The 20,912-nt window shown below is 38.8% G+C and overlaps 1 long non-coding RNA gene across 1 annotated transcript; it reads left to right on the top strand.

Moving 5' to 3' along the window:
* Nucleotides 1-712: 712 nt before the first annotated feature.
* Nucleotides 713-19,914, top strand: LOC121516200. Its single transcript, XR_005992449.1, has 3 exons — nt 713-795; nt 3,518-3,652; nt 19,497-19,914. It is a non-coding gene; the product is annotated as an uncharacterized LOC121516200 (long non-coding RNA).
* Nucleotides 19,915-20,912: the final 998 nt, after the last annotated feature.

The following is a 20,912-nucleotide window of genomic DNA, read 5'->3' as shown; positions in this document are numbered from 1 at the left end:
TCACTATTTCATTGCAACAGTTGAGCACTTTTATTCTCACAGGGCCTCATAAACATGATTGAAGGGAGTAGAGTATAGCCAAATACAATATTTACCACCTATAATCACATATGAACAAATGTGGTGACTTCCACACTTGCGATGAAAGTTTTTTTTTATATCTGCAAGAGGAATTCACAGGGCAAGATAGAATTATAAAAAGGAAAAGATTCATGCAGCAGGAAAAACAAGCATCCCTCACAGTCACCCTCAGTGCCAAAAATGTCACGAACAGCTCTCCCTGCTGGCTAAATAACAGGACCATGCCACAGACCTCGGCAGTAGAAACGAACAGAAAATGCCAACATTCAAACCATGCTTACTTTTTATGCCACAAATCTAGCTTATCCCTGTAAATACCAAATCGCAGACAAAAAAAAAATCTCTACAAGACCTACAGATTCAGAAGGTTAAATGGCAGAATGTCAGCCAAAATAACCCACACATGATACCAACAGAGCCATACTATTACTGAGGAGACCAACACAGTAAAACATTCTTCAGCTTGACAGAGGCCTTGTCTACAAGCTTGACAACTATTAGCAGACATAAGATGCACAGAATATTGCTTAGCTCACAGCAGCTGACAGGGAGGCGCTATAACATAGACCCCTACGTAACGCTGGAACATCAAACAAATAAAGTGTAAGTGGACTTACCTTCTGACGCTCTGCACGAGGCTGACATCTGCGTGCCATTTCGGTTAAACGTTGGTCCCAGGTTGGTGTAAAGACTGACTCTGCTCAGTCTTCCTTGGTAAGTAGAGTTTAATGTCTCCAAACATAAATATCCATTTCTTTAGTAGGCATCTCCAGGTTTCCCCTTACAGAGCTAGCAAATGAGTAACGGTCGTTCGAGTTGACGGTGCGTGTTTAGCTTAGCCTGGTAGGAGCGTAGCCGTTAGCTAGCTTGTTTTATCATCGCACATTCACAGCGGGAGAAAAATAAAACCTTCCGGGAAATAAAGTTCGACCTTGTATAAAACTTGGTGGGACTTGAGGCAAACACCTCTTTGCCTGTCGAGGCGATGCTGGAACTGAACTAGAGTGTTTAGACCTTTCACCTGGAGACGAAGTCAACCCTTTGACAAGGTGCGCAATGCAGCTAACGCGCCACTGTTTCCCATTTGAGTTTCTAAACTTTTAAGAAAGCTGCATTAAAGGTATGTTTCCCCACATTTTTCTTTTCACCTGAGGTAGAAAGTAACCAGGGGTGGAAAGAAACTAATTACTGTTACGTTCACTCAAATTACTGTATATAATGGAGACAGTACAGTACAATATTTGTTCTTTTTTAACAACACCAAAGCCTCCTAGCATAATTGCCTGAGTCATATTTTAAGGTTTTCCGGAAAAATAGAAAAACCACATATTTTGCCAAACACATAGGATTTTTTTATACTGATACAGTTAGATCTATCAAATGTGTGAGCAAGTTTCTTAAAAAGAGTCACGCCACAACAAGACATACATAACAGATAAAAGTGACTTAATAGATAAATAATAGATGACTTAGGCATGATAATGCTTATGAACTGCAACAAGCACTCTGATTGGCTGATGCTATAGGCAATAAGGCACAATGACTCAGCAGCCTAGGAGAGAAGAGTTAGGCAGATGTCTCAATTTTGTAAAAAATTACCAAGGCAATTATGCCATGAGGCTGACGATATGTTTATCAAGAGTAAAATGAAACAAAAACCTGAACAGTAATACACTTAACAGAAGAAAGCAAAATTGCGCAAATCAAAGGACAGGAATTGTCTTAGTGTTGCCAACATGTACATTTTACCTGAAAATGTTGAGAAGTAGTAATCAAATAAACATTTTACATTGATAGAAATAAATTACATTGGGCGTAAATGAAAAAAAAAATATATATATAAATAGTTGAAAAAAGAAATAACTCTAAATGAGAAGAGTACAAGAAGATCAACAGTATTTATAGACTGAGATAAACCCAATGTTATCCTCTATACATCATGCAAACAGTGAAGCATCAATTGTTTCAAGTATATATTTTTTCAAGTCCAACTTTTCTTACTTTTGTATATATATTTCTTCTTTAAGAATGAGAATGACATAAAATGATAATTTCCTTCAATACAACAATTCACATTGGATCTGCAATATGAGATATTTTTCAAAATTGTTCAGCCCTAGTTTTCTGATGATTGCTTACAAGCTTTAAAAAAAAAACACTACTGTGATCAAATTAGATAAATAAACATTTGTTATTCATATTGATACGTGCATCATGTTAGTTCATCCTGGCCTACAGGGAAAAAAACAGTTAATGTTTAATCTATCTAATGTTGTGTTGTTTCTATTATAGTGTGATTGCTTGTGTTTGTTAAACTATACTTAAGATGAGGAACTTAAAAGTAATGGCATATCAAATCACAAATGCAATATTGGGGGAAAAATAAAAGAAATTCGATTGTTTTCCAAACTCATTCAGTAATCAGTACTAGTAAACTGTAAATGAAAAACTTCTACATTTACCTGAGTATATTTATAGACCAGCACACTTACTTTTACCTAAGTAAATTTTAACCAAAGTAACTGTACTTTGCTGGAGTACAATAGTCATGCACTTTTTCCACCTCTGCTTTTTTAAATTCTGAAATGGTAAAAACTTAACTTTGGGGTTTTTCAGATTTGGCAGCGTGGAAAAGAGCATGCTAGAACAGCTTTATTTGTTATTTTCTGTAATGCATACCTTTACATGTTGTCTTAGTCCAGGTATGCATTTATTAAGCTAAGCAGGTGTTTTCCTGCTATGAACCTGCTCATTATGTAGACATGAGTGACATCCATGGATGTCATAGTGGAAGAATGACAATGCAATCTCCCACCCACATTATATTGTGTTGTTTTTCCTCCTCTAGTTATGAAATAACACTACTTGCAGGTGTTTTTCAGTTCCTTTTTTAATAACTAAATAAATACCCTCTATAATTTGTCCTAGATTTTTCTATTCATCCAAATTTTGTGGTGACAGTTATTTAGTGAATAAAACGTGTTGATAAACTATGGATACATCAATCTATATCAACTAGCTTACGTAATTTAAATTGAACCCTATTTTTACCTTGCATAATAATGTCTCAGTTGTCAGTACTGGCTGCCATTATCTGCTGTTTGTATAAATAGGCTGGTTCACAATTGTGTACACACACTAGCAGAAGGCAAAGAGTAGCTTTGAGCATACTGATTCAACATTTTACTGTTAAAATGTGCATTTTACTGTGTTAAAGCTTATGTAAAAACTGATATTTCTGTTGAGTGCTGACCACCATTGATCTGTTGTTAGTATGATTCAAGGGTTGGTTCACTTTGTGAGTTCGGACACAGAGGCATACGCACACTAATTTAGCAGTAGTAGTTGTACTAATTCAACAAAGTTTTTGCATGATACTGTGTTAAAATCGATAAACTGATTATGTACAATTTACTTTTTTTATTTATATAAATAGGAGAATTGATGACTTCTGTGTGACAAACAAGAACTGCTTGTTCCAGCAACGAGAAAGGTTTAAGGAGGATTCCAAAGATTGTGGATACCAAAGAAGATGAAGGAAATGACTGTCTGACTGGCCTGCACAAAAACTGTGAGTCAAATCCATGAGCCAAAATTAATCTACCTTTAACTGTGTTAACTATGCCAGTAAGCTATTGCTTCTGCTAGCTAATGGTGGCATTGCTGTTTTGTGGGATAACTTCTTTGATCCAAAGTGTTGAACTCTTGCAGTGTAAGACTTCTTGGTTCAAAGTGGTAGTAGTCTGTAATTCCACATATGCTTTTTCATGTAGTATGATTGGGGTCATGATTATTTGCAGCAGTTGTTTTGAGAGTTTAGTTACTTGCTTTGCTCTGTAATAATGTAAGGAATTTAATATGTTCAGGACAGCATGGTGGTAAGGGTTGCCGCTGGGATCGGCACCAGCCTCCTGTGAATGGGATAAGCAGTAAAGCTACCGGATGGATGGATGAATAAATGTGCTCACTTTGTTCATTCAGTAATGTTCATTTTAATTCCTTGACCAGATTTTGTTGAATTTCATCTTCTGTGGTTTACATTTGTAGCTTCCCAAGTATTTTAAGGAGCTGCTATGCACTTTCCAGTTTCCTGGAGCTTTCACTGACCACAATGTTGAGAGTACACTGTTGAATTTCTTAGTTCTGTCATACTGCTTTATAAGTCAGTCATGATGTTATGATAGCACATTGTTGTTGACAGTTTCATCAGTACACTTTACACCAATAAGCCATGCTTATCTGGAGAATGAATATGTGTTGCATTCATTTATTGCATTTCAGTTGCTTGCATTTATGTATGGCCTTATTACCGTTGTGGGTGAGATACAATCAAAGTCACGTCAAATTTAGGTTTATTGTTGTCTGATCCCAAAACAGGCAGTGCAGGGTTTATACCGATTTCATAGTGGATGCGTGTTTTGCTGTGTGCAGCTCTTGCATGTGCTTTCTCTGGTGTCTCCCTACTGTCCCAAACAGGGTGAGCTTCTCCACAGAATGCTATAATGGACTGTACCTTTTGAAAAGCATAAACTGGAAGGGTACTCATGCTGTGTTTATCTCACCTTTGACATATTCTACTGTTGTACAAACAGAAAGCTTCACCAATAGTAAGTTTATTGAAGAACTTTATTAGACAGACACATTTTGGCCTCGTGCCTTCATCAGGGACAACAAAAGACATGATGCAAACATATTCTGCTGATGTGGACATATTTTTCTGCTAAAACAAGGTAAATATTATTCTCTGTTTATCACTTTCTCATCTATCTCTTTACTCTCTCCACATGAGATGCATGTATGAGGTGCAAGACACCATGCACAAGCAGTGTGAAAGGTTTCACTTGTTAACATGCAGGCTGAATAAAAGTCATTGTTAAGACGTGCGTCTCACATGTCCAGTCTGAAAAAGGCTGTAGCGCTGTTGCCTCCCAGTTCAAATCATTTCTTTGAGAAGTTTGCATGTTCCCCCTGTGCAAGCGTGGTTTCCCTCTTGGTACTCTGGCTTTCTCCCAGAGTCCAAAGACATGCTCTTTCAGTTAGTAAGTTAGGTTAGTTGTTAGTTGGTGACTCTAAATTGGAATAGGTGTGAATGTGAGTGTGCCTGTTTTTTTTTTATCTCTATATCAGCCCTGTGGCGACTAGTCTGCTCCTCCACCAATGACAGCTGGGATTGGCTCCAGCCCACCAAAGCCCAGAACAGGATAAGCCGTGTAGATAATGGATGGATAACAGGGCCAAAACGTTAAAAAGTGAGATCTGGAACTGTTAAATTATATAAAAGTTAGAGAAGCAAAATAACAAATCATTATAAAGAAGACATTTAATAGTACTTTTTTGCATTTTGATACATTTTGAAATATTAAATGAATTCAGTTAAGCAACAGAAATAAAATTATCCACTATATGGACATAGACTTTCATCAGTTAGAATCAGAAATAGATGAAAAAAAAGTCATAAAAAATGTGTAAGATATAAAAACCATGTAGATAGAAACTTAAGCTAGGGGACAGGCTGAATGAGGTTGTGATGAGTGAGTGAGCCAGCTGTCAAGTGCTTGTAGACTCACAGACAGATCCTCTAGCATGCTGGCAGGCAGCACTGATCGTTGGGTTTTAAGACTCATAAAGAGGATTTCTCTTTTAGAGTATGCCATCTAACTTAGACTTTTTTTTTTTTTTTTTTTTTTTTTTTTTTTTACAAACGACAAGCCCTGGTTTAGGGATGAAGTCAGGCTGCTTTGTAGAAGGAAAAGCAAAAGAGGAACAATGTCAAACTATGAATGTCAAAAGGCTGAGGAAAAATCTTAGAGCTCGCTGCAAACAGAAATTGGAGCTACAGGGCAAAAGTGTCAAATGAGCCAAAGCTTGCAGACATCAAAGAGTTCACTGTGAAGCATTGTAGCCTAGTTTAAACTGTGATGCTTCTTTCCTTGACAGTTTTATTGGATTCTTTTTCAGATCTAGAGCTGATGTGAAACACTGTTCAACCCTTTTCTTTTGTTAATAGTAACTGACCCTTTTACTATCTGCAAAAAAACACTTCTCTGCCAAATCAGCGCCATAGCTAGAGAGCTAATATGTTACAGCTACCCTCTAGCACTGTGCTCATAAATGTACCCTGGCACCAGCTACCATTTTTAATTGGTTGCTTCATCCCTCCAAGGCTCCAACATGCTCTAAAAATAGCTTTTGTTTGGGTGCTGGAGGAAAAATAGCATCTCCTGTCCTAATGGCTACAGATGTGTTGGTTAGTACAGTAAACATCTCTCCTGAGCTGTAATTTTCCATCTTACATTAGGTCAAACAGCCCTGAGGATGATACAGTCAATTAATTCTTCTTCACAATGAAGTATGCATGTTTAACAGCGCTTTATTGGCTTCAAATCAAGAAAAGTTTTTAAATCATGATTTAATGTATTGATTTATTTATTTATCAAGAGATAAAGCCATCCAACCTTCCTGGCTTTGTGTGAAAAAGTAATTGCTCCTTAAACCTAGTAACTGGTCGTGCAATCCTAGGCGGCAACAACTGCTAGTTAGCATTTGCTAATGAGTCTTTTTCATCACTGTTGAGGAGTTTTTGCCCACTCTTCTTTGTAGAATTGTTTTAATTCAGCCACAATGGAGGGGTTTCAAGCATGAATGACCTTTTTAAGGTCATGCCACAGCATCTTGATCAGATTAAAGTCCGGACTTAAACCTCCAAAACCTTCATTTTGTTTCTTAAAACAATGTAAAGGAATTTGTCCTGGCACAGCCAGCAGCTGCAGACCGACAAACAAAAAAAAAAAAAAACGGAGTCAGATGGGTTTCTCTTCTGCTATGGCCTCTTCTTGCTTTTGATTGGCAAACGAGGGAGAAGTAACATTGAACATGAATGAATGAATGCAGTGCAGTTCCAACAGTTGAATGGTTTTCAAATGAGAGCATGGTGGCAAAAACTGAGGTTTTTTTCTGCCCAGAGTACTGAGAACTCAGAATGCTGGACTACATTGATTTTGAAGTGAAAATAAGCGCTGCCAGTGCTAAAATGCAATCTATGGATATGGGCCCTGAAGGCCAGACATTCTCCTTCAGGATTTTCTGGTAGAGAGCAGAATTCATGATTCCATCAATTATGGTAAGTTGTCCAGGTTCTGAAGCCGCAAAGCAGCCCCAGGCTATTAGACTACCACCACCCTGTTTAACTGTTGGTATGATGTTCTTTTGATGAAATGTTGTGTTAGTTTTATGGCAGATCTAATGGGATGCACACCCTCCAAAAAGTTCAGCCTTTGTCTCATCAGTCCACAGAATATTTTCCCAAAACTTTTGGGGATCATCAGGATTCTTTTTTGCAAATGTGAGCAAGTCTTTGTGTTCTCTCTGGTCAGCAGTGGAACTCTCCCTTGAATGCCATTTTTGCCCAGTCTCTTCTTTTATAGCTGAATCATGAACTCTGACCTTTACTGAGTCAGGTGAGGCCTGCAGGTCATTAGATGTTGTTCTGTGCCTTTCGTGACCTTGTGGATGAGTTGTTGTTGAGCTCTTGGAGTAATTTTGGCTGGTTGGCCACTCAAGGGAAGGTTCACCACCGTTCCAAGTTTTCTCCATTAATGGATAATGGCTCTCACGTGGTTCACTGGAGACCCAGTGCCATAGAAATGGCTTTGTCACCTTTTCAAGACTGAGAGATGTAAATCACTTTGTTCCTCTGTTCTTGAATTTCTTTAGATGGCTCCATGATGTGTTGCTTTTTGAAATCTTGTAGCCTGCTTCTCTTTCTCAGACAGGTTCTGTTTAAGGAATTTCCTGATTCAGCAGGTCTTGAAGTAATCATGCCTGAAGGTGGGTAGGGAAATTGAACTCAACTAATAAGTTGAGTTATAAGATTAATAAGGTTAATAAGTGTTACTTCATGGTTTAACAAGGAGGCAATAAGATTTTCCCATAGGGCCAGGTAGGTTTAGATGGCCCTTTTCCCATAATAATTTATACCATCATTAAAAAAAATACATGTTATATTTCCTCTGGTTATCTTTGGGTAATATTAAGATTTATTTGATGATATGGGGCATTTAAGTGTGATAAATATGCAAAAAAAAAAAAGAGAAAAAAATAAAGAAATCAGTCAGGGGGAAAATACTTTATCACAACAATGTGTTTCAGTCTCAGATCTACAAATCCTAACTTGGCAAAACACCACTGAACTTGAACTCTGCTCAGTTGAGTCAGCGATTCAGTCAGTGAATGAATGAGTGAGTCAATGAGAGATTACCAAGGAAGTAAGTGAGCAAACAAAAATGACAGATTGTTCTGCCATTCAAGCTCTAAATGGCTGACAGTGATGTTAAGTGAACAATGCTCCGCTTTTGTCGTCGCGGGGCATCTGTGTACTTACAGTACACGCATTGCTGTTGAATGTGTATTTATATGTGAGCGTGTGCGTGTTTGTGTATCAGCCTGTCAGGGCTGTCCTCCACTCCTAATGGTTTAATGGGCACCCTGTGGTGCCTCTCAAGCCCCCTGGAGAGGGACACACTCAGAACGTGGGGGAGCACAAAGGCGCAGCCATGTCTCTGGAGAGGAGTGTCTTTGTGACGAGGGGCCACTGCTGTGCTGACTGTTGCTGGCCTCATGGTGATTACCCTCCCCGGGGGGTCCGCATTGTGGTCCCTGAGACCCAGAACTTCACCTTTACATACCCCCCTGCTGCGCCTCAACAGGGGGCCGAAACGCACCCCTGTCAATCATCCCATTTCGGTGAAACAGCCCGCCTACCAAGCAATCCATCAAGCATGCTCAGTCAATTTTCCCGTCAAGAATACATGATTGTACTTCATTACCATAGTGATCCCTGCAGTACCAAATACACCGCTTATAAATAATCACCTACATTTGGATGTGTTATAGTAGCGTAAACTGCCTTCTGACTTCAAAATTTTACAAATCATAACCGTATAAAGACTGTGATAAAGAACACAGGTATGTAGTTCATGCTTACAGTAGATCCATCCTCAAACCTTTGAAGCCCTCTTTCATATCTTGACCCACTTATTCAGATGCATATTTTATATGTTGAGCCGCATCATGCTCACACACAGAAAGCAAGTACAGTATGCAGATCCAGTCCCACACAATCAACCTACCAGCTTCTGCTTTTCTCCCCAAACACCCTGCATGAGGCTATAATTGTGCAAGGATTGTGTTCCTTAATAAAGCAGTCCAAGTCTTAATATGCCTTTGAGAAGGCTTTAGCCTGGAGCAGAGGAGCGGGCATCCCAGAGCCCGGTTTCAGGTCCAAGGCACCGGAGGCGAGTAGCTTAGCTCCTCTGTTTCCACTGATCGGGGTCACAGTGCGGGGGCTGGTCCCTGGTGAACAGTTCAACACCCACCTTCGGTTCTCGCTGTCATGGAGACTGTGTTTGACTCTTCACATTTTCTTCTTTCGATCTTAAAGAGCTGTATCTTGAGAATAAGTGCATGTCTGGTGGATATCTGTGATTATAATACAATGAAGAACACTAGGAAAAGCACCTGACCTGTGGCTTTTTTTTTGTAACTTAACTGATTTGTAGTCAACCAGATTACTCAGTGCATCTTGGACCTCTGAATTATCGCATTATGTGAATTATTTTTAAGGTGTGCTTTGCTCCTATGAACCCTTACTAAGGCTATAACCATACATGGAGAGAGTGAAAAATTTAGGGGAAATCAAGCAAACACAGTTTTATTTATATATTTATGAACCAAAATCCAAAGACTTCCCTTTTTTGACAGTGTTATTAAGCCTTTTGTAACAGTGCATCTAAACTAGTTATTTTTTACACTGAGCTACTGCAGTACCCGATCTGCATACAGCTATCCTCATTATCTAGCAATACAATGCTGCAGGGTCTATCTGCCTCGGTTATCTGTTTCTCCCACTTCCTCTCTGTTTCTCTAAACAGTAATGGTCACACTGCCTCCAAACTCCAGCAAGATTCCCAGCTATTGTAAGGACATGTTTAATTTAGGCTCCCGGTGATTGAGGATGTATCTGTAGTGTCTGGCTGTCCACCACAATCAATAAGTTCTCTGAGCAGCATCTGGGAACAGTGGAAGTGAAAAGGTTAGTGTAATGTGGAAATCAATAATTAGAATGTTTCTGGGAAAAATGCTGACATAGAAACAGCCATTTTTTTTCTTTCATTTATTAGGCACTATCATTCTGACCTGAGCTTTAGAACAAGGAATTCACTTATTACTTTTCTTGGTTTTGTGTAACTACTTACATTATATATTGTTTTGTTCCAGCGTGTTCTTGAACCATGGCTGCGTGGATTTCAGAGTTAGCAAGGTTTGCAATTTAGAGGAATGCAGAGTGCATGACACTGGGGGAAAGTACAGAAATCAGACAGAAAATGCTACCAGTTTAGATCAGGTGTTTTTGTATGCATCTTTACTTTGAACTTGTTGAAATATAAAACTTTTATAAGGTAAATATAGGCTTGTGTACCATTCCTATTTAATAATTTGTAATCGTGGTTGTACTTATCGAAGCTAGTTCTTATTGAATCTAAATCCTGAATTTGTTTTAACTGACATACAAAAACACATATGACATTATGATATATATGCACAGAAAGCCTTGCCAAATAAGTACAGTTTTTTTGGATGAAGAAATTGTCATTGAGAAAGTATTGTGTCTGTTAGGAACCAAACAGTAGAAATAGGCTCACAATTAATCTAAATTTGAATGGGAATTGCAAGATGGCCTTCTACTTTTTTCAGATCACAGGAGGTGCAATGTCTCTTTGGGCTGAAATGTGTCAAGGATCTATTTCAGTACCATCTTAATTAAAAATGCAATTGAATATTTTTGGAAATCATTTAGCCCTCAGTAGAATTAATATCCATGTGCCTTATTTATTTATTTATTGGTTTATCTGGCAGGGATGAACGCATACTTTCTGTATGTTTATATGTAAAACATACAGAAAGCATACTTGCATGAGTCATTTAGTAACTCCAAATATTCAAGACTTGCATGTGTATACTATCCCATGTGCAAAGATCTATATTCATAGTTATACAAGCATACATTAATTCATGTGAAAATAAAAGATAAAGTAATAATTAGGCGATTTAAGTGTACATATCTAAGACACATCGAACAAAACACCATCCCTGCTAACACCACCTTTACACATGACTACAAGATAATACAATACAATACAAGAACTTTATTTATCCTCGAAGGGAAATTCAATATAGATTGATAGATTGGCTCACTTTTAAAACTTGCTTCAGTTTTGATTTAAAAGTTTGACGGCTTTGGTTATTTAAAGGTTGGTAGGGAGTGTATTCCATATGTTAGCTCCTTTTAAGGACATTTAACCTAAAGAGGTATTTAGAAGTGGTACTTCACAGTTCCCTAATTTCCTCCAATTTCCACATACAGCGAACGGGCTGCAAACCACCGGCGAATCATACTGCGGAGCACATCGCTCCTTCTCTAGTCTATCAGAGCATTTCCAGACCGGCAGTGGCGCATGCCTGGACCAACACTTTGCTCCGCTTCGTTTAAAATATGCTACAGGTCTATTTTTAGCACCGGCTGCTGCCAAATCACATCAACACCTGACGATCAGAAAGCTCCAGAAGAGGAAGTCACAAGCGTAGAGTATCCGGTTCTTTCAAAATACAACACAATGCCCAGACTACTGATTGTAAATCATCGCTATATCAACATTGCGTCTCATCCTGCAGCGAGAGCAAAGGGTCTTTTACATAAAACCACAGATCCTTTAAGCAAACATTAACCTTTTAACTTCACTAATGTACTCACCCAATGAGGAAGAAATAATATCGTGGTCTTATACCGGAAAGGATGATAAATTAACCCCAAAAGGTAAAATAGTCCACTGTTGACATACTATTCCTGCGAGAACTCGCAGTTCTCCCGTGATCTCTTCCTGCTGATCAGGGCTGTGCGCCACAGCACAGCACTCTAGACTTGCTTCCAGTGGGCAAGGTCTCTCGCCTTCAGTCAGACCAAACCCGCGGCGCTTCGGTGAGCGGCGCAGTCATCCTATGTGGAAATTGCGGGTTAGAGACCTAACTGCCTGTAAAGGATGCACCATGTCACATAGAACTTAAGGAGCTAAGCCATGTAAAATATTTGTGGATGAGATTGACATTTGAAAATGTGATGTATTTGTCAAAATTTATCATATTTAGATTTCTCATAACATGACAGTGGTAACATCTTGGACTGTTTGTTAAATATTTTTAATGCATGATTATATAGCCTTTCCACAAATCCATGAATCCCTGAAATGAAGAAGCGGTTCCAGGTCTCATACCCAACCCTAGCTTTTTTTCCACCATTTCATGTCTAGATTGAATAGGCTGCAGTTCAAACTAAATACATACTAAATATATCCCAGTGTGCTAGTTCTGATTCTTGCAAGATCCGTAGGACTTTCCAGCATATCTGTGGTGGTTATGAATTGCTCTTGTTGATGTGCCAGCTCACCCCTTAAAGGTAACATCACTCGGTTGCTTTCTGTGTGCCAAGTGGTTTGCTCAAAACAATGGAGAACACCCTTTTCCACTTTATGTATTTCTGTAGTAGTATGCATTGGAGTGCTTAGCTGGTGGAGACAAGAGATCACAAAGTCAAAGGTGAACTATGAGTTTTCAAAGTTTGCAAACAACAGACAATGTTGGCTCTGTGAAGTTAATTTGCTGGTTATGTTGACATTATTCCAGATTTTTTTGCTGCTAACATGAGGGAGTACATTTTGAAGTTAAAGGTTTATGTTTTTCAGAAAGGATATGCAGTTTCCCATTATATCCTGTGGTTTTCCACCTCAAAAGTTAACCTCTCCTCATCCATGGTGTCATGTTGCCTCTGTGACGGTCTGATTAAATAATGATCTTTGTGTTATACCCGAAGATGAGAGGTAATGCTGATATGGTGATGTAATTTACAGTCAGGATTGCATTGTGTTGTATTTTGAAATTGACCAGATGCTATGCAAGTTTTTCCTTCTGCTTGGATTGATCTGCCCTACGTGGATTAATGCATCTCATCAGCCAAAAATGGACCTGGTTTGTATCTCGTGAAGTGGCGCCTCTTGCACACAGTTGATGGACCAGGGTGTGCAGTGGAACTGCTAAGATTGACTTGAGAGGGAGTGATTTGCTCTATAGTGAACTAATCTCCATTTTCTAAATCAAAATACTGCCTAAACTCTGCTTTACAATATGTTATTGTGTCTGTTTACATCCAGTCAGTAAGGCAAGGAGATAAGGCCCATTGGCCGGAACTACAGCCAGTCCTGGCAAGTTGTGGTTTCCCATGTCACTGTTTGAGCACATTTAAGACCAACATAAAACTTAAAAGATAATCCAGTCGACTGGTAATTTTGGTGCGACTAGCAAGGGTGATTTTTAATCATTTAGCCAGTTATTCATGCACATCCCTATTCAAGATCAACTGTTGTTCTCATGATCCTGAACTGGTTTCATATTAGTCCTCTTCTTCCCTCAAGCTGCATCTCAATGGCTGTTTACGGCCTTTCAGCGTTGGCAGCAGCAACAAAAGGGCAAAGCAGTGAGTTGTGACAGAGGTGATGTACTCTACTACCCTACAACCCTCTCCTTTTCAATTAACTTCTTTCACGCTCAGCTGTGATTCAGCTCTACAATAAGCATTCAGGCAAACATTCAAAGGCACCTCCCTGAGTCTAAGCAGGGGCTTGTTAAATGGAAATATTTAGACAGGGGACATGCTCTGCAGTTGTGCTCCATTTGAGCTCTCTGCTACAGTGGAGGTTTGTTGTCTAAGACATAATCAGCTTAGATTGTGTAACATCTTCCTGGCTTGCAGGGAGATGAAATTTACAGTGAAGTGGGCACTTCAGCCAGGATGAAAAAGGAATCTATTACACAAATCTGGATTTATTGGAAAGATAAATGTAGAAAACTTCCCTCTCCTGTCTCACACACAAACATATTTGATTCAGTTTTCAGGGCAGCTTATACCAAAGAACTGACCAACAGAAGGCAGCGTATATTGCTGCAAAAAAATATTTTTCGCAGCTTAGGCATGCTAAAAAATGACTTCTCTTTGTAATAGTATATGAATAGATTAAAAGAGAGCAAGAGAGAGTAACAATTTCATACGATACAAGCAGTGCTATCAATGTGTGCCAGCATACTGGCAAACAAAACACACTCTGGTGCTGCATTATGTAATTCTGGAGGAGTTCCCACTGTAAAGCCAAGCAGCAATTCAGAGGCTGCAAGGTGTGCTGCTGCCTGCAGGAAAGCTGCTATCAACTATTTATGACACTTCCATTACAGCCACAGTGTTGCTGCATGCATTTCTTACCTTTTAAACAGCTGTGTGAACTTGCTGTCATGGGAGAGGTCAGAAGTGATTAGGATCATTTTGTGGCATTAATTCACATGTTTGTGTAGTGGTGTAGACTCTTAAGTCCTCTGGATTTGGATTATGTCACTTCTAGTGCAGAATGTGCAGCCAGAGTCCTAAAAAGTTTTTTAATACTTGCTTGCATGCCACTGGAGAGTTAACCCAATTCAGGTGCAGAAAGTGTTGAAAAGATTAGCTCAGTGAAGTAAAATGCATAAAAATATGTAGTTGGCATGCAGCTTTTTCTTTGTGTTAAGTGCATCAATCTGATTTAAAGGAGTCCTTTTTCATTAAAAAGGCTTATAATTTGGTGTTTTTTAGCTGCTTACTGTATGACAGGTAGCTATGGAACAATACACTAAACTCACAATAGTACACAATATAATTTTATCATGGTTTATTAGGATATTCATGGGGTCACTTTGATAGAGCTGTTTTTCAGTCTCTTTTATTGTCTACCTGTTATTTATGTCTTGTTTGTTATGTTCTTACCTCTTGTCAACACCATAGACTGTATATAATCATGGACCAGGGATGCACAAATGCTTTGGTTTAACATCAGTACAAGCCCTTTTGACAAACATGGGTCTTCTGCAAATGATGTGTTCATGAACTAATATCAATATCAGATATTTATCTGTTGTGTTGCATAATTTATATGCTGACATTATCACACCTAACAGCTGATTCAGAGAAAATATTTATTACTTGGCAGAAGATGTGACCTGTTGGACAAACTTTGATCTGTTTACATAGCCAAACATAAGAAAAAGTGTTGGAATTATGGGAGTCTCCACTAAAAAAAGCGATGAGCATTAGTAATGGCCATCAGCTCCATTGTTATTTTGAACTTCGGCATTGGCTCTGATTTTTATAACTGGTGCATCTCTATCATTGGGTTTACTCTTGGTGATATCAGCCATAGTTTATGAAGCAGACTTTTAAAGCCTGCTAATGGCCATTGTCATATTTGGAATACCTTCAGCTACACTCATGTTACACCCATGCCAATGAAGAAATTACCTAGTCTGACAGAAGGCAAATTTTAAAATCTGATTTCTCATTATTCATGCCCATAACTTTAGATTTAAGTGTCTATTTCCCTAACACATAGCCTATATATATATATATATATATATATATATATATATATATATATATATATATTAACTGTGCTTTAAACATTCCACAAACTGCTGTTAAAAAATGTCTTTTTAATGGGTGTGTATCTTTTATTCTGAAGCTTTTTTGTGGACATTTGAGCAAATGTGGATTTGCACTTGTGCATTGACTTCTTTTTCAAAACCAGATGTCCTTACTTGGCTGACAGTCCTGCAAGATGCATTCCAAATGGTGAAATCTTAATGAGCTTCTGCCATGTCTTTACACCTCTTTAGCTGCTGATTCCAAACAAGAGACCCCAAAAGTAGATAGCACCCATTGCTGATGGAAAACAAGACTATGGTTGTTGATATATGAAAATATTAAATCTCAATAAATATAATGTCCTGAAAAATGTATTTTTCAGTGATTTAAATCTGTATATTTTAGGTCCATCACACACAAATTGTAATATTGTAAAGCTTTTTTTTATTTTTAATCTTGATGAGAACAGCTCACACTCCATGCAAATAAAAACACTATCTCAAATATTAGATTGTTGTGGGAAAGTCTAATTTGCAAAGGTTTCCTGAGCCTTTATACTCTTATTCTGGTTCAGTTCACACAGCTGCGCTCATAGTGAAGACTGGCATGACAGTTGTCCAAAAGACCGTCACTGACACACTCCACAAGGAGGGTAAGCCACAGAATGTCATTGCTGAAAGGATAGGCTGTTAGTATTGGCTGTATCAAAGCATATTCATGGAAAGTTGTATGGAAGGAAAAGTGTGTAAGACATGGAACACAAGCAACAGGGATCAGCTCAGCCTTTAGAGGACTGACAAACAAAGCAGATTCATTAATTTAGGAAAGTTTCACAAAGTGGGCTCCTTGAATTGGACTATGAAGATACTGATTCCTTTTAAGCAGCACAAGGCCCCTGCCCACTGTGAAGTCAGAAGTACCAGAAACTGGTTTACTGACCATGATATTACAGTGTTTGATTGGCCAGCCAAGTGGCTTGACCTGAACCCCATAGAGAATCTCTGGGCTATTGTCAAGAGAAAGATGAGAGACACCAGACCCAACAATACAGGTGATCTGAAGGCTGCAGTCAGAGCAACCTGGTCTTCATAACACCCCAGCAGTACCACAGACTATTTGGCTCCATGCCATGTTGCATTGATGCAGCAATTTGTGCAAAAGGGTATAATTGAAATGGACATAATTTTCCAGAGAGTTCTGTATTATAAATCCTTTTTAGTTGTATTTTGCTATATTCTAATATTCTGAGATAGTGGATTTGAGTTTTTTTGTGAACAGTCAGCTGTCATCATTAAGCTAACTCCTTGTTTATGATCCGTCACAGGTGTTTTGCAGCTGCTAAGAAAAATATGGAGAATGCTGTGAGAAAATGGATGATGAGAGGCATGAATTGTGATAATCTATATATTCAGCTTTGCACAGTTTGACGTATTTGTCCCAATGGTTGATCTCATTTGAAATAAAAGCCAGACAGTAATGAAAAGTTAAAACAGAGCAAAAGGAAATAAATGTTTTTATAGAGGCTGTCCATGTCCTGCCTGTCAGACTGATGTTTCAAGACAATTAATCAGTGGAAAAACTAACATCATTCTGTTTATTGAGCTTGTACGTTTAAAAAAATGATAGTCCCCATTTTTGCAACTCCCAACATGGGTGTGTACTGTTTTGTTTCATTTCAGTGCACTTACTTTGTCCAGCATGTGAGGAAGAGGGAAGGAGTGTAACAAAACAAGCGCTTTGTAGGTTTGTTATTCTGCGAGGAGTTACTTAATATTTAATGAAGTTATTCTGCAGAATATCTAAGTGGAACGGACTCTATGGGAGAACTGTGAAAGTGCTTCACTAACAGCAGAGAGAGAGAGAGAATATTTTTAACTTTGACGCTTTACACCTCTCTCAAAACATCCTCTGCACTTCAAGAAAAGACTGTCCAAAGGTTAGATTTTTTTAGTTATTAATGTCAGTTGTATTGTTGAGTTAAGGGCAACACCTTGAATTTCCCTAGTCCCTAGTCTTGACTATTCTAAATATAGATTTAAGTTTATTCAACCAGGTAATTATACCACTAAGAACATCCCTAACTAATACTAGCTCAGTTACACACAGACTGACTCTTGTTAGACTGCGGTGCGTTCATGGTCTACTGCAAACTGTAGGATGGATTTGGACCAGTCGCTTGGATTGGCGCCGTCAGTCAGATAACCGATCTATAAATTACATCCATATCGGACCCGATACCGATATCGGATCGAATCGGTCCCATCCCTAGGAGTTGCACATACTTCCTGTCAATTTGGCGAGATATTGAAATGCTCCCTATCACCAGAGAGACATCCTGCAATGAAACATATCTGTGTTTGGCTAATTACTGAGGTCTTTCTTTCAAAGTCAGAGCTCAATAAGAGGAATGAAGATTTGACCCATTTGTGTCACTTCCTTTTGCCAGTAGGGTGCGCTATGATGAGATGTTCCATGTAGGTTTGTTTAGTTGTCTTGCAAGAAAGAGCAGAAGATCACAGAATATTGTATACTAAAGTAATTATAGGCCAAAGACATTTGGCACCATCAAAAATGCCTTATTTTGAAATTGAGATCAAGTTGGTCAACTTCCTGTTTGGATTTGGCCATGGCTCCAGGAGGCTTTTTTTTGTCAGTCTTATGATGACTCATAAGCAGACCAAGCATTATCAGCTAAGACTGATCGGTGTGGGGGCAGAATATTTAAAGGTAAAATTCAAAAACAGAGGTGGAAACGTTCAATTTCCAGTAGTGAGTGCTGTGACAAAGTAATGATATTGATGTATGAATGTATTCAGGATCAGTGTGTGATCGTCCCTGTAAGGTTTGGTGTTGATTGACATATGCTCTAAAAAGTTACAGTGCATTATTGGTGTATTTTCACTGCAAAAACTGTACAGACAAGTCCAGGTTTTCTACTATGAGCAAATAAAATCTTCAGTCACAATGCCAGTTTCCAGTGGGCATGTTAAAGCCCCTACATTAGTGATTCTTCTGACAGAAAAATAATGCTTATAGATACAATAGGGTCCTGCTGACCATAGTCGGTGTTTGGGCCCCAATTAAAATATTGTTATTCTGGTATCTATCTTTTCCAAATTCATGTGGAAAAATTCTCCTCCTGCATTAGTTAACAGTAATGAAAACCCATCTGAGGCCAGATATAAACAAGAATTTGCCAGATCACTTGGTCTTAATTCAGCATTTTAAAAAGAGAGCTGAGAGTCTAGTTACCCTCTCCTGTGGGGCTTTACAGGAAATTTATAATGAGGTGTATCCAGGTGCCGAGGGGACCCATGGCATTCAGGCCTCCCTGGAGTGTTGATGCAGATGAATTTCTATTAATGATCACACATTACTTTCTGCAGCCTAATGGCACCAGAGAGATGAGCTTCAGATTACCACCCCTTTAATTGGTTAGTTTTCTTCTTAAAAAACAAATTGTGGAAGTTTTTCATTTGACTTTCAGGGTAGGTTGAAAGGGGAAACCATCTCTAAACAATCAGGCTATCTTTTTCTCCACTGCAGTGTTCTAGTCGCCAAGTTTAGCATTAAAAGATACAGCCTCCACTGCACAGGTGAGGGATAAATACTTGTGACACATGCCATATGGCTGCAAACCCACAGCAGCATATGTTGTGTGCAGCAGCAAACACAGAGGGGGGTGAGAAAGCGTGTGTTCAGTGGTGGTGGGGGACTTAAAAGGGTCAGCTGTGGAAGGTGCAGTACAGTGTTGTGCATTAGGTGTCAAAAAGTGTGTGGATCTGCTGCAGACCTGCCAGAGTTATGTAATGGATGAGCCTGGTGTGTGAATCCTCTACCGTTGTCATTAATTCATGTCACCCAGGACAACATGCACAGGAGCCAAGGAGCCACCGTGGGAGACACTGAGAAGCAGTCAGACCCTGTGGGAGGATCAGGCAACAGAGGATGGAGGGATGGAGAGGAGAGCGAGGAAACTGAGGCTTGGGTGTGGTTAGATGGAAAATTAGGAAGACAGACACAAAGACTCTGCTATCAAAAATTTGTCCATGTTGTTTTGGATGATGAGTTGTGTTCTTGATTATGACAAAGTGAGAGTTTACTTCTAACCTTTATGGATTAGTCACACAGATAAAACAGGCCCTCGAAACAGAGTAAGATGACATCATTTTGTTGACCTAAAACCTTTTGTTCTTCTCTTCTGCAGCGTGCTAAATCTTTAATAACAAGTCTAATGTTCTGTGACAAATAGTGAAAGCACTTTCACTCTGTGCTTTTTGTTGTGAACTATCACAGCGCTGCTGTCACAGAGGACAGTGCTTCAAAATTTGTTTGAACAGTGCAAGGCTTCTGTTATAAAACATGTCTGCTGGTTTTGTTTGTTACACACAGTGGTGTGATATTTTACAAAGTTGGTAAAGACAGCAGAAGTAAATTGTTTGCATAAGTAAAAGTAGTGAATTTCATCTGTTGTTTTTTAATTGAAGTCATTGCAAAGAGTTTTAAACTGGTTGAAAAGCTGCCTTAAATTAATACTGATGCTTCTTTAGGACTTAGAAAAAGGCAAATACACCCATAGTCATGGAGAGGGACTATTTCTATATAGTTATATAATGCTTAACCCTTTACCTACTGAGCCGGCTGTGTTTTATATGTCCGGAGTATTATTACCGTAACTCTTTCAAAATTTGTCCGATCAGAAAAATTCCAACAGCGTTGGAAAGCTGAGAACTGTGGGCATACGCACATATATGGTTCATTACAGTACTTGCGACCATATGACATGGGCATTCATAGCAAAACACCATAGCAAAACACCAGAAGTATCACGAGACCGCTGCACGGATTCTCAACACTGTAGCTCCTCGAAAGATTTCTCAATCTAAAAAACTCCAACGCTGACAGAGAGCTGAGAATCTGTGCTTTCCGGCAATATATGATGTGTGGTATATATATATATATTATGGTAATGTCGAACAGCACCGCGAAAACTGCAGCCTTGGCAGAAGATGAGTGAGAAAGGAGAGTGAAGGAAGAGAGTAAAAGGGAGAGCGAGCGAGAGTGGTGCTTTGTTTTCAAAAAATAGCGTTAGATAGTGGCATTTGTGAGTGTCTGTCATGTGCAATAACAATATGTTGCTTAAGAATGTTGAGAATGCATTTTTCCACCTTTATTTGCACTATTTTTCACCTATTTATATAGTTATCTTTTGCACTGTGTTTTGCACACCCAGAGACCTAGACTCAAAAAAATGACTGGTGATTGTTCTAAACATGCATAG

Source organism: Cheilinus undulatus, linkage group 10 (assembly GCF_018320785.1).
Source record: "Cheilinus undulatus linkage group 10, ASM1832078v1, whole genome shotgun sequence".
In the NCBI taxonomy this organism is placed as follows: Eukaryota; Metazoa; Chordata; class Actinopteri; order Labriformes; family Labridae; genus Cheilinus; species Cheilinus undulatus.
This window is presented reverse-complemented; position numbering and strand designations above follow the sequence as displayed.